This window comes from Camellia sinensis, chromosome 12, assembly GCF_055761805.1.
Source record: "Camellia sinensis isolate YWXY chromosome 12, ASM5576180v1, whole genome shotgun sequence".
In the NCBI taxonomy this organism is placed as follows: domain Eukaryota; kingdom Viridiplantae; phylum Streptophyta; class Magnoliopsida; order Ericales; family Theaceae; genus Camellia; species Camellia sinensis.
In genome coordinates, this window is record NC_138972.1 from 147,861,139 (window position 1) to 147,875,490 (window position 14,352).

The window sequence follows — 14,352 nt, forward strand, 5'->3', positions numbered from 1 at the left end:
ATCTCAAAGAAGGGTTGCCGGCCACTTTTCTTTTTTGTAGGCTAGTTGAAGTGGCCTATAGGCCAGTTGAAGTTGCCAGCCAGCCACTTGCTCCACCAGACTTCTGACATGCTGTGACAGAGAGCAAAAAGGGGCAGGGCAGTGTATTTACAAGAAAATGTGCGTACAACTACACTTCTCATCATGTCTCAAGCTCAAAGAAGAGTAGTGCTCGGCTCTCAAGCCATCAATCAAGCACCTCAATGCATGATGGCTTGAAACCAAGCTTGCACAACCTTAATGAATGCACACATAACACCCAAAAAAAATGCCACCACCCTATCACGCCTAATCAAGGGTATTGGCGACTAAGAAATGCGACATGTTTCATCACTTCGAGTATGAAATGTATCGTATTTCCAAACACGATGCAGGACAAACAATCATGCTGGAATGTCATGTAAGCATGCACCAAAACCAAGCAAAACAACATGCTAACACATTGGGCCATTGAAGCACTTGAACTACAACCATGTAATGCCATGCACAAGGTTTTTAACCAGCCCTAAACAATGTTTCTATATGCCAACACAAAGCAAAGAAGCTCATGGGAATGGTCCAAAACAAAGCCATATGACATGCCAACATGCAATGCTCTTGAAGTATATGAATTAGGGCTATACAAAGCAAGGTAAGAGAACCCAAACCAGGCCAGGACAGAGTCTCTACATGCAAAATGAGAGGCTAAAACATGATGATGACAAGCTAGAACAAGCCAGAACAATATGCTCGCATGCGAGGCTATCAAAGAGCACAAACCATGGCTATACAAGGCAAAGCATGCATACCTCAACTAGCTCAAAACAGTCACTCTACATGCCAAATATGAGCCAAAAACATGTTGGTTATGCACCAAAATAAGCTTTCAAGACATGCTCTCTTTTAGGCCACTCTAAGCACTCAAACCACAAGCATGCAAGGCTATGAACAAACCACCCAAAAGACTGAAAACAGAGCTTAATCATGCCAAAATATGAACTATTGTAGGCCAATATTATGCTAACACATTTTAGAAAGGAGGGCTAAAACATGAAGCAAGCTAGGCTAGTGAGCAAATTTGTACTACAAGTGTAAGAAACATGCAACCAATGCCTCAACCAACCTGAAACAGACCTCATACATGCTAACATAGGACCAAAAACATGCTCAAGTTCATTCATAACAAGCCGTAAAAACATGCAAGTTTGCTAAGCCAACAAGGTTTAACAAAAGGAAGCTAGGAGGGGAGGCTATCCCCTCCCATTTTGGCCTTCAAAACAGAGTTTCCACCACTGAAATTCCACTGGAATTCAGTGGTTCAAGGGCCAAAACAAGGTAGGTTCAAGAGTTTTAAAGCATGGCACCAAGCTAAGCAAGCAAGCAATAAAAAGAAAGGGCTCACTCCCAACCCCAACAAGGGCTTAAACTAACATTTTTAACACATAAAAACAGAGCTTTTTACAGTTGAAACCTTAGTCCAAAAAGCATGCAAAGATAGCCAAAAGAGGGTATGAAAGCAAGCTCAAAGAGAGTGGCTACTCACCCTTGATGCACAGCAGCAAAACAGCAAGATGTCTGAGTCCAAATCAAGTCTCAGACCTCAAATGAAGCTCCCCAGGACCTCAGATCCTCAAGAAAGGTGTTTAACTAGGTGTTTATGTGCAAAAGTGTGAAGAAAACACACACTTGAGGCTTAAAATGGAAGAGAGAGAGGGAAATCTAGAGAGGGAGAACTTTTAGGTCTGAAATCTCTGAACCTCCCCAGAGGAAGGAGGAGCTCAGCTTATATAGGGAAGGCAAGCTAAAGCTTCCTTGAGAAGCTAAGGGCTTGCCTTCATCCATCCATACACGTGTATGGAGGATGGGCCCAATGCGCACCAGCTGGACAACAATAACTTCAGACAGCTGGCAAAGGAGAAAAATGGCCGGCCAGTTGAAGTGGCCGGCGGCCATTTTTTTCCTTTGCTAGCTGTCGGAAGTTATTGCTGTCCAGCTGGTGCGCATTGGGCCCATCCTCCATACACGTGTATGGATGGATAAAGGCAAGCCCTTAGCTTCTCAAGGAAGCTTTGGCTTGCCTTCCCTATATAAGCTGAGCTCCTCCTTCCTCTGGGGAGGTTCAGAGATAACTTCAGACAACAATAAGCTGGACAGCAATAACTTCAGACAGCTGGCAAAGGAGAAAAATGGCCGCCGGCCACTTCAACTGGCCGGTCGGCCAGTTTAAGTGGCCTATAGGCCAGTTGAACTAGCCGTCCAGGGGAGAAACTAGCCGGCAAGGGCCAAAAGTGGCCGGCAAGATCTCCCCCTCCTCTAGGAAAAGGGCAAAAGGTTTTTGGACCAAGAACAAGGCCAAAAACACAAGGTTTTGAGAGGCTCAAAGACAAGGCGCTCAGCCGAAACCTTCAGGTGTCCAAAACAAGCACGAAGGCGCGCGATCATCGAGTACACAACCGATGACGTCAAAGTCTTAAGGTCGGTCAAAAATGGGGTGTCTACAAATACGCTTCAAGATATTTCAAATTAAAGTGAAAGGCGGTTCCAGCTACTTTATTCACTGGCCCACAAAAAGGCGACGTTTCTTCAGGCCGTCAGGCAATGTGCCATCCTTGCGCTTGGGGTTATGTTGCCATTATACCCTTAGTGGTGTCACGTGATATATATCACGTGCTTATTGTATAAAAGAACATACAAGAGTTGAAGGTCCATGGGAATTTAGTACTTGGATTAAGTCCGACTCATCCAAGCCTAAATTGAGTGAAGTGATGAAGAGAGCTTTCACTGAAGAATCCTTAGATCAGATAACCTAAATTGAGTGAAGTGATGAAGAGAGCTTTCGCTGGGAAATCCTTAGATCAGATTATGATTGACAATCTAGAGAGTTATTCAAAACACAAAGGAGCGCTGAAGAAAGCTCGTTCAATATATTACCAGTAAGAATTTAATAGATGTTTCTCAGAGTTAGATCTGGCAGAAACAATTGTTGGCGTTTTTAGAAGATGTTCCAGATAGACGTACCATATATTGGGTATATGGTCGTAAGGGAGGTGAAGGCAAATCAACATTTGGTAAATACCTTATTGCTACTAAAGGAGCGTTTATGTTCAATGGAGAAAGAAGAGAAGACGTCATATATGCTTATGATTATCAAAATATTGTAATTCTTGATGCCGCCAGGTGTCAAGATATAAGATATGATATAATTGAACATTTTAAAGGTGGCATATTATTTAATTAGAAATACGAGTCACATGTAATGTACTTTTGTCCAATACACATAGTTGTATTGTGTAATGTGCTTCCAGACTATTCTAAAGTATCCGAGGATCGGATACATTTAATTGAACTTTAATAAAAAAAAGTGGCTTGTTGCTTTATGCTTTATTCGTTTCTTGGTCGTGAAGAATGGCAGCTACTTTATTTGCTGGCCCACAAAAAGGCTACGTTGTTTCTTTAGGCCGTCAGGCAACAACGTATCCTTTTTGTGAGCCAGCGAATAAAATAGTTGGCACCGCCTTTCACTTTAATTTGAAATAACTTGAAGCGTATTCCATACGCGAACTCAAAAAGACTTAAGGGCTAAGAAATGAATGGGAAAGTGAAAGTAAGAGAGAGAAAGAATGTAATGAATTAAATAATTAATTCAGAGACTGAGACTCAGTAAAATGTTTTGGCCTTTTATTATTCCATAATAATTATTACATCATGACTACGTCATAAACAAATACTGTGTAGATCACAAATGATTTACAACACTTACAAATACTTCCCAACATATTCATATATATTTAGTTTTAATTCTAAAACCCACTGCGGTAGACACCCTATTTTTGACCAGCCTCAAGACTCGGATGTCATCGACTGTGTGCTCGAGGATCGCGCTCGTTTGTGCTTGTTTTGAGTGCTCGAAGTTCTCGGCCGAGCGCCTTGTCTTTGAGCCTCTAAACCTCCCTTGTTTTGTGGTTGTTTTTGGCCTAAACCTTGGTGCCTCTTGCCTGGAAGAGCAGGGGCTATTGTTGGCCCCTTTTTATGCATGTCGGCCACTTTTTCTTGTGGTCGGCCACCTAAAGTGGCCGACGGCCATTTTTTTCCATTTTTAGATATTTTGTGCCAGCTAGTGTACACTGAAGCCCTTAGCCACACACGTGTAGGGATGGATGCAAAAGAGGTTCTAGCTTGTCTAAGAAGCTTTAGAAGGCATTTTTCTATATAAGGAGAGCTCTCTCTCACTTGAGGGGGTTCAGATTTTTTCAGAGCAAAAATCTCTCTCTCTCTAGAATTTCCTCTCTCTCTATCCATATTGTGTATAGGATTGCTTAGAAGTGAGATTTCTTCCCATTTTCAAGCCTACACCCCTCTACCAAAGTTGTCTCTCTTGAGGAGGAGGTTCTTGGAGGTGTTTTGACAGCTCACAAGACTGGTTTTGGCTCAGAAAGGGACTGATTCTGTGCTGTGCTTCAAGGGTGAGTCTTTTCTCTTCTCAAGCTTTGTTTTCATTGGTTCCATAGCCACCTTTGCATGCTATTCTTGGCCTGGTCTTCAACTAAAGAAACCTCTGTTTTTATGTGTTAAACATGCTGGTTTCATCCCTCCTTGGAGTTAGGGGTGGTCCCTCTCCTTTTGTAGCCTTTTGGCTAAGCATTGAGCCATGCTTCTAAGCTTTTAAAACCACCTTGTTTTGGCCTTCAAACCACTGAATTCCAGAGGAATTTCAGTGGTGGAACTCTTGTTTTGAGGCCCAAAATGGGAGGGGATGGCCTCCTCTCCTAATTTCCCCATGCCATGCCTTGTTGGCCTTGCAAAAGAGCATGTTTTTGTGGCTTGTTTTAGCTCAATCCCAGCCTGATTTAGGCCCTATTTTAACCTGTATGAGGTCTGTTTTGGGTTGGTTGGGGCATTGGTTGCTTGTTTCTTACGCTTGTAGTGCAAACTTGCTTTCTAGCCTAACATGCTTCATGTTTTGACCTATCTTCCTAACATGTGTTGGCTTGCTTTTGGCTTACAATAACTCATGTTTTGCTGTGTTTAAGCTCTATTTTGGATTGTTAAAGTAGCTTGTGCCTGGCATTGCATGGTTGTGGTTTAAATGCCTATAATGGCCTAAAAGGGAGCATGCTTTTCTGGTCTATTTTGGCCCATACCTAACATGTAAAAGCTCATATTTTGGCATGTATAGGGACTGTTTTGCAGTGGTTGAGGCCCTTGTGCATTGCTTTGTATAGCCTTGGTTTGTATGCTTAGAGGGCCTCACATGTTAGCCTTTTGTTCTGCTTTGTTTTGGCTTATGATCATCATGTTTTGGCTACTTATTGAGCATATAGAAACTCTGATCTGGGTTGGTGACAACCCTTGTGCATTGCATTGCATAGGTGTAGTTAATATGCTTCAAGAGCCCAATGAGTTGGCATGTTATATTGTTGTGTTTTGGTGCATGTCCATAACATTTTCAGCATGGTTTTGGCATGTAGAGGCACTGTTTTGAGATGGTTGAAGCACCCATGCATTGTTTTGTATAGCTCTAGTTTATGTGCTTCGGTGGCCTAGTGCATGAGCATGCTAGATAAGCTTGTTTTGGCTCACATCTTTTGCATGAAAACCACTGTTTTGGGGTTGCATGGCTCTGTTTTGAACTGTTTTGCTGCATGTGACTTGTTGTGTGGGGTTGTAGAGCCATTCCCCTTTGCATGTTTGTTAGTTTGCATGCTTGAACATGAGTTGTCTCATGCCTCATCATCCTTTTGCATATGAACTTGGCATCATACCACCCATTTCATTGTCTTACTCTTATTGCTTTGAAAGTGGCTGAGGCCATCTTTCCAATTAGAGGACTTTCATTCCGGACTTAATCGGTTAAAAGACTAATCGGTAATGTAAAATGTGTAAATAAAAATGGATCAAGTAAAAATGGCAAGATTAAGCATGTTGCTTTGCATGTGTCAAGTGTTCGATCGGACGTTATATCGAACACAAGGCGGATTAGTCTATTTCATACTCAAAGTGATGAAATGAGCCAATCCCCTTTGTCCCCATCTCCCTTGATCATGTATGATAGAGGGATGGCATCTTGTGTGTTGTGTATGCATTCACTAAGCTTGTACAAGCTTGATTTTCAAGCCATCATGCATTGAGATGTTTGATTGATGGCTTGAGAGCCAAGTACTACTCTTCTTTGAGCTTGAGACATGATGAGAAGTGTAGTAGTACACACATTTTCTTACAAATACACTGCTTTGCCCCTATTGCTCTCTGTTGCAGCCAAAACCAGAGATTCAGAGAAAAAGTGGCCGACCGGCCATAGGAAGTAGCCTACAACACAAAAAAGTGGTCGACAACCCTTTTTTGAGCTCAGCAGGTCCAATTTAGTTGGAATAGAAGAGAACTTCAGAAGTTGGTGCAATTCCAGTGAGCAAATCAAATGCAAACAGAGGCATGAGTGGGTAGGGCAATGGATTTCGAGAAGAGACTGGACGAGCATGCGTGCATCCCTCGTGTCCCGAGAATGTTTAATATGTGTAATAGCTTAGCTTAGTTAATTTATTAATTAGCTAATTCATTTTGAGTTGTAATATTTTAATTAGCTTAGACTTAGCTAGTTATTTATTCGCTTTGGACTGTACTATATTTGGACACTTGGACTTTTATTCGGACCCTCCCCGCGAGGGCATATATGTTGTAATAAGGATGCGTGTGTGTGTGCATGTCTTCCAACCCCATTTCTTTCTCCTTTTTATTTATCCGCTTTCAGTGGTTAGATTAGGGCATGTTTTGTTTAACGTACTTATGCCTTGCATGTTTGTATCATTCATTGTCTTGCATGCACCAGGCTCGGAGCATCATTCAAACTGCATTGTATTTCAATATACGTTCGTGAATACGTGTTTCAAAGCATGATTATCGAAGTGTTGCAAATCATATGACATCTTAGGTAGCCGAGCCTATTTAGTTGCATATCGCATGTGTTGCATTAGACATTGTTGTATAGTTAGAATCATGTATATTTCTAATTAGCTTTTGTTTTGGCTTGGAGCACACTGTAAGTATTTACGCTTTAGCATCTTGCATGAGTGTAAGTGATTGCTATGTTTCGCATGCTTGCCATGAGGCTATATGCTTACTTGCTATAACTGCTTGAATGCCTGTGGATGAAGGCTTTGTTACTTGAATTGGAACAATTCGACGATTGTGAGTTTTAAGCCCACTTTGAGAAGTGGCAAATCATGTTTTAAGCCCACTTGAGAGTGGCAAATCATGTTTTAAGCCCACTTGAGAGTGGCAAATCCGCACTTTAGCCTGCTTGCAAGTGGCATTTTCAAAAAGCAAACATGAGTCGATTTGTTCCAAGTCTTATGACTTAGTCTATACTTGTGTGTGTGCGCATCACGTAGTAAAGCTAGCTTAATAACCAGAATAAGAGTACATGTGTTTTTAAAACAACATATCATGATTAGTAGAGACCGATCTTTGATCGGGCAAGTGGGGGTGCTTGCATTTCATGCTCTTCCCCTCTCGTACCCAAGTTCCTAAGCCGAGGCAACTTTGGTGATGACAGACACGTGACCTTTGGCACGAGTCAGGGCTTCCTAAATTTTCCAAAATAAAACATTTAGATGGCGACTCTGTAATCTGGCAAAACAATCCAGTTTTGGAATTTTTCTGATTCAAAATGTGATTTTCCAAAATGATTTGCCGGATTGGACTCTTTAGTGATTTATCAGTTTCACATTGCGCTTTGTGAAATTAGATGCAAAACCGTGACGGGAGTCCGAAATGTAGGGCTTTCTTTCGAAACCTTTCCGAAAGGGAGGGCGACAAAAAAGCCGAGCTACAACTGCCAAATCTGTATACAACTTTGAATCCTTCTGTCTTTACTGACAATTCTTTTGCCTCGAAACAATCTTCCACATCAATGTTATGTCTTCTTCCCAAAACATAACTTGGACTAATGATAATCTTCTTTGATTGATATATCTTTATATCATCTTCTTTCTGAATCTCTAGAACATCATGCGAAACACATGATGATGAAGTTGATGCAGATATTTCTTCATGTTTCCTTTTACAATTCTTCACAAAGCCTGCGGCTTCTTCTATCGTGGGATCTACATGTGACATCTTCAATTGCATACCAGTTCTAACGAACACTAGCGAATAGCATCTCTAACAACATGAAACATAACATGTTGAACTCTATCAACATGTATACAATAGCACAATATACGATAATATCGTATATTAATAACATATATATGGACATATATATTTTCTCCAATGAACAAACGCTTCGCTCTTTACTATACCATTTAGAGAGAGAGACTTTGGACTAGAGAGAGAAGCTCTCGACTAGAGAGAGAGAGCAAGAGAGATGAAATGATTTCATCTCACGACCTTCAGCATTTAAATATCCCTCTAGAGACATAAAACAACTGTGATAATATAATATACGATATTATCATATATTGTGCTATTGTATACATGTTGATAGAGTTCAACATGTTATGTTTCACGTTGTTGGAGATGCTGTTTGCTGGTGTTCGTTAGAACTGGTATACAATTGAAGATGTCACGTGTAAATCCTATGATAGAAGAAGCCGAAGGCTTTGTGAAGAACTGTAAAAAGAAACATGAAGAAATATCTGCATCAACTTCATCATCATGTGTTTTGCATGATGTTCCAGAGATTCAGAAAGAAGATGATATAAAGATATATTGATCAAAGAAGATTATCATTAGTCCAAGTTATGTTCTGGGAAGAAGACATAACATTGATGTGGAAGATTGTTTCCATACAGAAGAATTATCAGGAAAGATAGAAGGATTCAAAGTTGTATAGAGATTTGGCAGTGGGTTTCAGAATTGAAACTAAAAATATATGAATATGTTATGAAGTATTTGTAATTGTTTTCGATCATTTGTGATGTACACAGTATTTGTTTATGACGTGGTCATGATATAATAATTATTATGGAATAATAAAAGGCCAAAACATTTTACTGAGTCTCAGTCTCAGAATTAATTATTTAATTCATTCTATTCTTTCTCTCTCTTACTTTCCCTTTCCAATTACTACTCCATGAGCTTCCATTTACTATTTCACTAGACTCCACTAACTACTAAATGAGTTTCTACTTACTATTTCATTACCTTCACTTATTTCTTAATTTTAGTTTCACTTATTACTCAATGAGTTTCCGCTTATTACTTCACTAAAGGCCCTATCATGGAATGGTTTTGCCCTTTAACAAACTCAGTCACTACATATTTGCAAATATTTGGATTGTGTTTGATATTAAAGGATGCATGACAACTCTAGTTAATCGTTTCGATTCTTTTTTATGATCTTCCACCTCAAGGTATTTGGATTGTTGATGCCCTTCTTTTGAGCAAACCCATCTCCTTGATATAGTCATATTACTCTTGTCCTTATACAACTAATCTCTTCAAATACTAAAACTTTTCACCTTTGCATACATATTATAGAAACTTTTTTCATTTTTTACCGAATCTAATGTCATTTCAAATATATATTTTTTAGTTAGTTGATCCATACACTTAACATCTCTTTCGGTTGGGAGATCGTCAGAATTAATAATATTCTCTTGATTGCCAAGTTGTACTCACTAGTGTCAATATCATCATCGTCATCAATATGTAATGGATAATGCTAAATGCACCAATTGGTATACCAATTAGTGTACTAATAGATGATGCAGCATAATTTTAGAGGTTTTGAATATTTATAATTTATATAATGGGTGGAGTCAATAATAATGTCATAACATATATTGGTACACTAATTGGTATACCAATTGGTGCATGTGACACTACCGTTATGTAACTCATATACGGTGTTGTTATACCCAATGTTGTCTTCTATCTATGGTAAGTATAATAAAATTAATTAGATCAAACCAAATGGTGAGTGATATTACAATTAGTTAATGAGACTCCACTTGTTATTTCATTAAATTTCACTTACTATTCAATTAAATCGTACTTACTATTTAATGAGTTTTCATTTACTACTTCATTAGACTTTACTTACTACTAAATAATCTTCCATTTAATATTTCATTACACGTCACTTACTACTAAATTAAACCTTATTTTCTATTATAATGAGACTCTACTTACTACTCATTGATACTTTATTTACTTAGTGGTAAATTGGTAAGGGATAAGTTGAGTCGCAAAATGTTGTAAGAATAACTTAGTAAATCATCAACTCGATGATTGGTCAACAATAAATAGAAATACGAATTTTAAATAAAATGTGAAAATTTAAAAATTTATTAGACTTGACTTAGTATTTAGTAAGACACCATTTAATTTGACTTGATTTACTACTCAATTAAATCTCACTTACAACATAATGATTGGGTAATTTACTACTCATTTAAATCTCACTTATTACTTAATGGGACTCCACTTACTATGTTATTAGATTTTGCTTACTACTAAAGTAAACACCACTTACTACTTAACGAGACTTTACTTACTACTCCATCAAACTTAACTTACTGATTCATTAGATTTTACTTATTACTCAATTAAACTCGATTTACTACTTAATGAAACTCCACTTACTATTCAATGATTTTTTTTCTTTGATTAGATGAAATGTTGTTCTAACAAAACCTTAAAATTTATAAATTAAAAAATATCACATAAGTAAAATATAGATAGAGACATAGATAGATTCTTACATGGAGACTTCGTTGAATTTTTAAAAATTATATCAACTTCTTTCACTTATCTTTTGTTGAAAAATTATACAGAAAATCATTATTGTCTATAGTGTATGCAAATGAATTGTGAGGTCTCCTATGTATTTTTTTAATTAACTAATTTCGATATATTTAATTATTGTCATTAATAAATGTTGATCATGTTGTGGTAAGTAAAGGAAAGTATTTTTTTAGTAAATGTGTTCATTTATTGCCAATAATGAATGTTGATAAATAAGAGATTCCTAAATATATTTATAAATGAGAGATCTTCCCAAGTAGATCTTCCTACCGATCTTCCTAGGTAGATAGATCTTCCTACAGATCTTCCATTTATGTTTCAAAATATTGTAGATATTAAATTTGTAAAAAAATATTCATATCCAATCATATGAATTTGTGGAGAAAAAAAATTCATTTCACTGTAGATTTTAGATTCATAAAAAATTATGTATTTTTCAAAATTCCTAAAAGGTTGGTATATAAAATTCATATAAAAAAATTTATTTTTATAAAATAATTAATAAAATGATGTGAATTTTAAATTTAAAAAAAAAAAATTTAACTCACTTTATTACATTTATTTTGATGTTTATAAAATTTGATTATAAATTTATTCCCAACTTTCTTAAATAAAATAACACCACACATTTTATCTCTTACACTTTATCTTGTGTCTTAAAAAGTAAAAAAAAAAAATAAAAAAATAAATAAAATGTGGAGTTTTTGTGTTAAAAAATAATTAAAAATTTTATACAAAATGTTTAGTGGAAGTAGCCAATATAGTATTTTATTAGTTTAGCACAAATTTTAAGTATTACCTGTTATCTTTTCAACCACTAATATTTTGAAGATGTCATTTTCAATAATAAGTATAAGTATATATAATAGTAAGTTCACTCATAGTAAATAGTAAGTGTAACATGTAGCAATAGTAAATTAATTTTATAAATATTTTATTAAAAATACTCAAAACTACCTTATTTGTAGGAATCTATCTTGGTTTTCCAATTAAATAATAATTATTTACTCATCAATGGTCATGATTACTACCTTCTTTATTAACCTCTTTAGCCACCACTCTACAGAAACCATTGAAACAATTTGATTTTCTGTAAAGTGGATGAGGAGGCCAATGATCACCTTTCTCGTCCTGTTACTAATGAGGAAATTTGGAAGGCTGTGAAGAACATTAGTGCCTTTAAAGCTCCAGGTAGAGATGGTTTCTAAGCAATTTTCTATCATACCTACTGGCCCATTATTGGCTCTGTTGTGTGTGAATTTGTTAAAAATTGTTTTTTCAACAATCATATACCTCCTGAGATCAATAGAACTCTTGTTGCTTTAGATACCTACTGGCCCATTATTGGCTCTGTTGTGTGTGAATTTGCTAAAAATTGTTTTTTCAACAATCAAATACCTCTTGGGATCAATAGAACTCTCGTTGCTTTAATTCCTAAAGTTGAGAATCCTAAGACCATTCAGCTCTTTAGACCTATTAGCCTGTGTAGTGTCACTTACAAAATCATTTCTAAAATTTTTGTTAACCGATTACGCCCCTTTTTAAGTAAGATTGTTCGACCCAATCAATGCAGCTTCATTCTTGGGAGGAATACTAGTGACAATATCATTATTTCTCAAGAAGTGTTACATTCTTTGAACCTCAAAAAAGGGAAGAAAGGGGGCATGATTTTAAAAATTGACCTGGAAAAAGCTTATGATAAAATTTCTTGGGTTTTTTTAAAACAAACACTTGAGTTTAACTTTGACAAAACTTTTATTGATCATGTTATGAGTTGTGTTACCACTGTGAGCACTGCCATTATTTGGAATGGTGAACCTCTTGAGGAATTTCAACCTCAAAGAGGCTTATGCCAAGGTGACCCCCTACCCCCTTACCTCTTTGTCTTATACATGGAGAGATTGTCTAACATGATAAGCTCCAAAGTAGAGAGCAAGAGTTGGAAAGGGATTGAGATTACTAGAGGTGGGCCTAGCCTAACTCATTTGTTTTTTTGCTGATGATCTCATGTTGTTTGGCCAAGCTACCATCAAAAACTGCAACACCATTATGAAGGTCATGCATGAATTCTGTGACATCTCTGGATTAAGGGTTAACTCCCATAAATCCAAATTGTATGTATCCCCTAATGTTGAGAGGAGGTATGCCAAAGAGTTGAGCACCAAGTGTGGTATTCCCCTAACGTCTGAGTTAGGGAAATATCCGGGAGTTCCACTGCTTAATGGCAGAGTTGGCCGAAGGCATTTCAATGAGGTTTTAGAGAAAATGCAAAACAGATTGTCTGGTTGGAAGGTTAATACCTTATCCATGGCAGGTAGAGCTACACTCATCAAATCTGTGAGCTCTGCCATCCTTTCCTATACTATGCAAACTATGCTTATCCCTAAAAGAGTGAGCAATGATATTGACAGGTTGAATAGAAATTTCCTATGGGGTGGCACCCTGGAAAAGAAAAAAATTCACCTGGTCAATTGGGATGCTGTTTGTAACATGAAAAACAAAGGTGGCCTTGCTATCAAGAAGGCCAGAGACCAGAATTTGGCTTTGTTAACCAAGCTAGGTTGGCACCTGCTTAGTAACAAAGAAGGTTTGTGGTGTGATATGCGTAAAGCTAAATATTTGAAAAACACCTCCCTTTATGACTGGAATAAGGGCAGAAGAACCTCCCATTTATGGAGGGGTATCATGCAAACTAGACACATCCTGAGAAAGGGTGTGAAATGGAACGTTGGTAGTGGGCAACATGTGAATGTGTGGTAAGATTGGTGGTGTGGAAATACGGCCTTTGAAGACCTTGAGCCCCACACTAACCAAAACAAGTACAGTACTCATATCTCCCTAATACTGTGAGTGAGCTGTCTAACTCTTATGGTAGCTGGAATGAGAACAAAATTCACAGATTCTTCTCCCCTACTATTGCCTCCTTGATTCTGGATAATCCTCCTCCATATTCTCTGGAGATGGACAACCCCTTGTGGAAGGGCGCATCTGATTGTTCCTTTAATGTTGCATCTGTGTATAAGCTCATCATTGGCAACCATGAGAATGAGGAGGATTGGAGCTGGATATGGAAAATGAGATTGCCTCAAAAACTGAAAGGTTTTCTTTGGCATGTGTTCCATGGGAAATTACTTACAAATCAAATGAGACTCAAAAGGGGTTTAACCACTGATCCTACATGCCCTCACTGCTGTGGGATTGAGGATATGTCTCATCTATTTAGGGACTGCTTCAAAGCTAAGGAAGTGTGGTTAGCTATTTTTAATAAACAGTGGTATTTGGATATGATGTGGAAAAATTGGTTGGAATGGCTAGAGAGTAATGCAAAAAATAAACTTATGTTCAATGATAACACTTCTTGGCAATCTATCTTTACTGTTGCTTATGGAAAATCTGGAAGAACAGGAATTCTATGGTTATTGAGCAAAAATCCTTTCAAACCCAAGAAACTGTTAACTTTATTATGAATTACTCTAGAGAAATACACCAAGCTTTTCTTCATTCCATATCTAATCCTAGACCTCCATTTAGACTAATCCATTGGTCTTTGCCACCTGCAGGTCGACTTAAGATGAACACTGATGGCAG

General features: G+C 37.4%; 1 protein-coding gene across 1 annotated transcript in view; it reads right to left on the minus strand.

The window, feature by feature from the left end:
• LOC114299242 (uncharacterized) overlaps window positions 1-14,352 on the minus strand; it is a 92,266-nt gene that overhangs the window by 17,209 nt on the left and 60,705 nt on the right. The window lies entirely within an intron of this gene.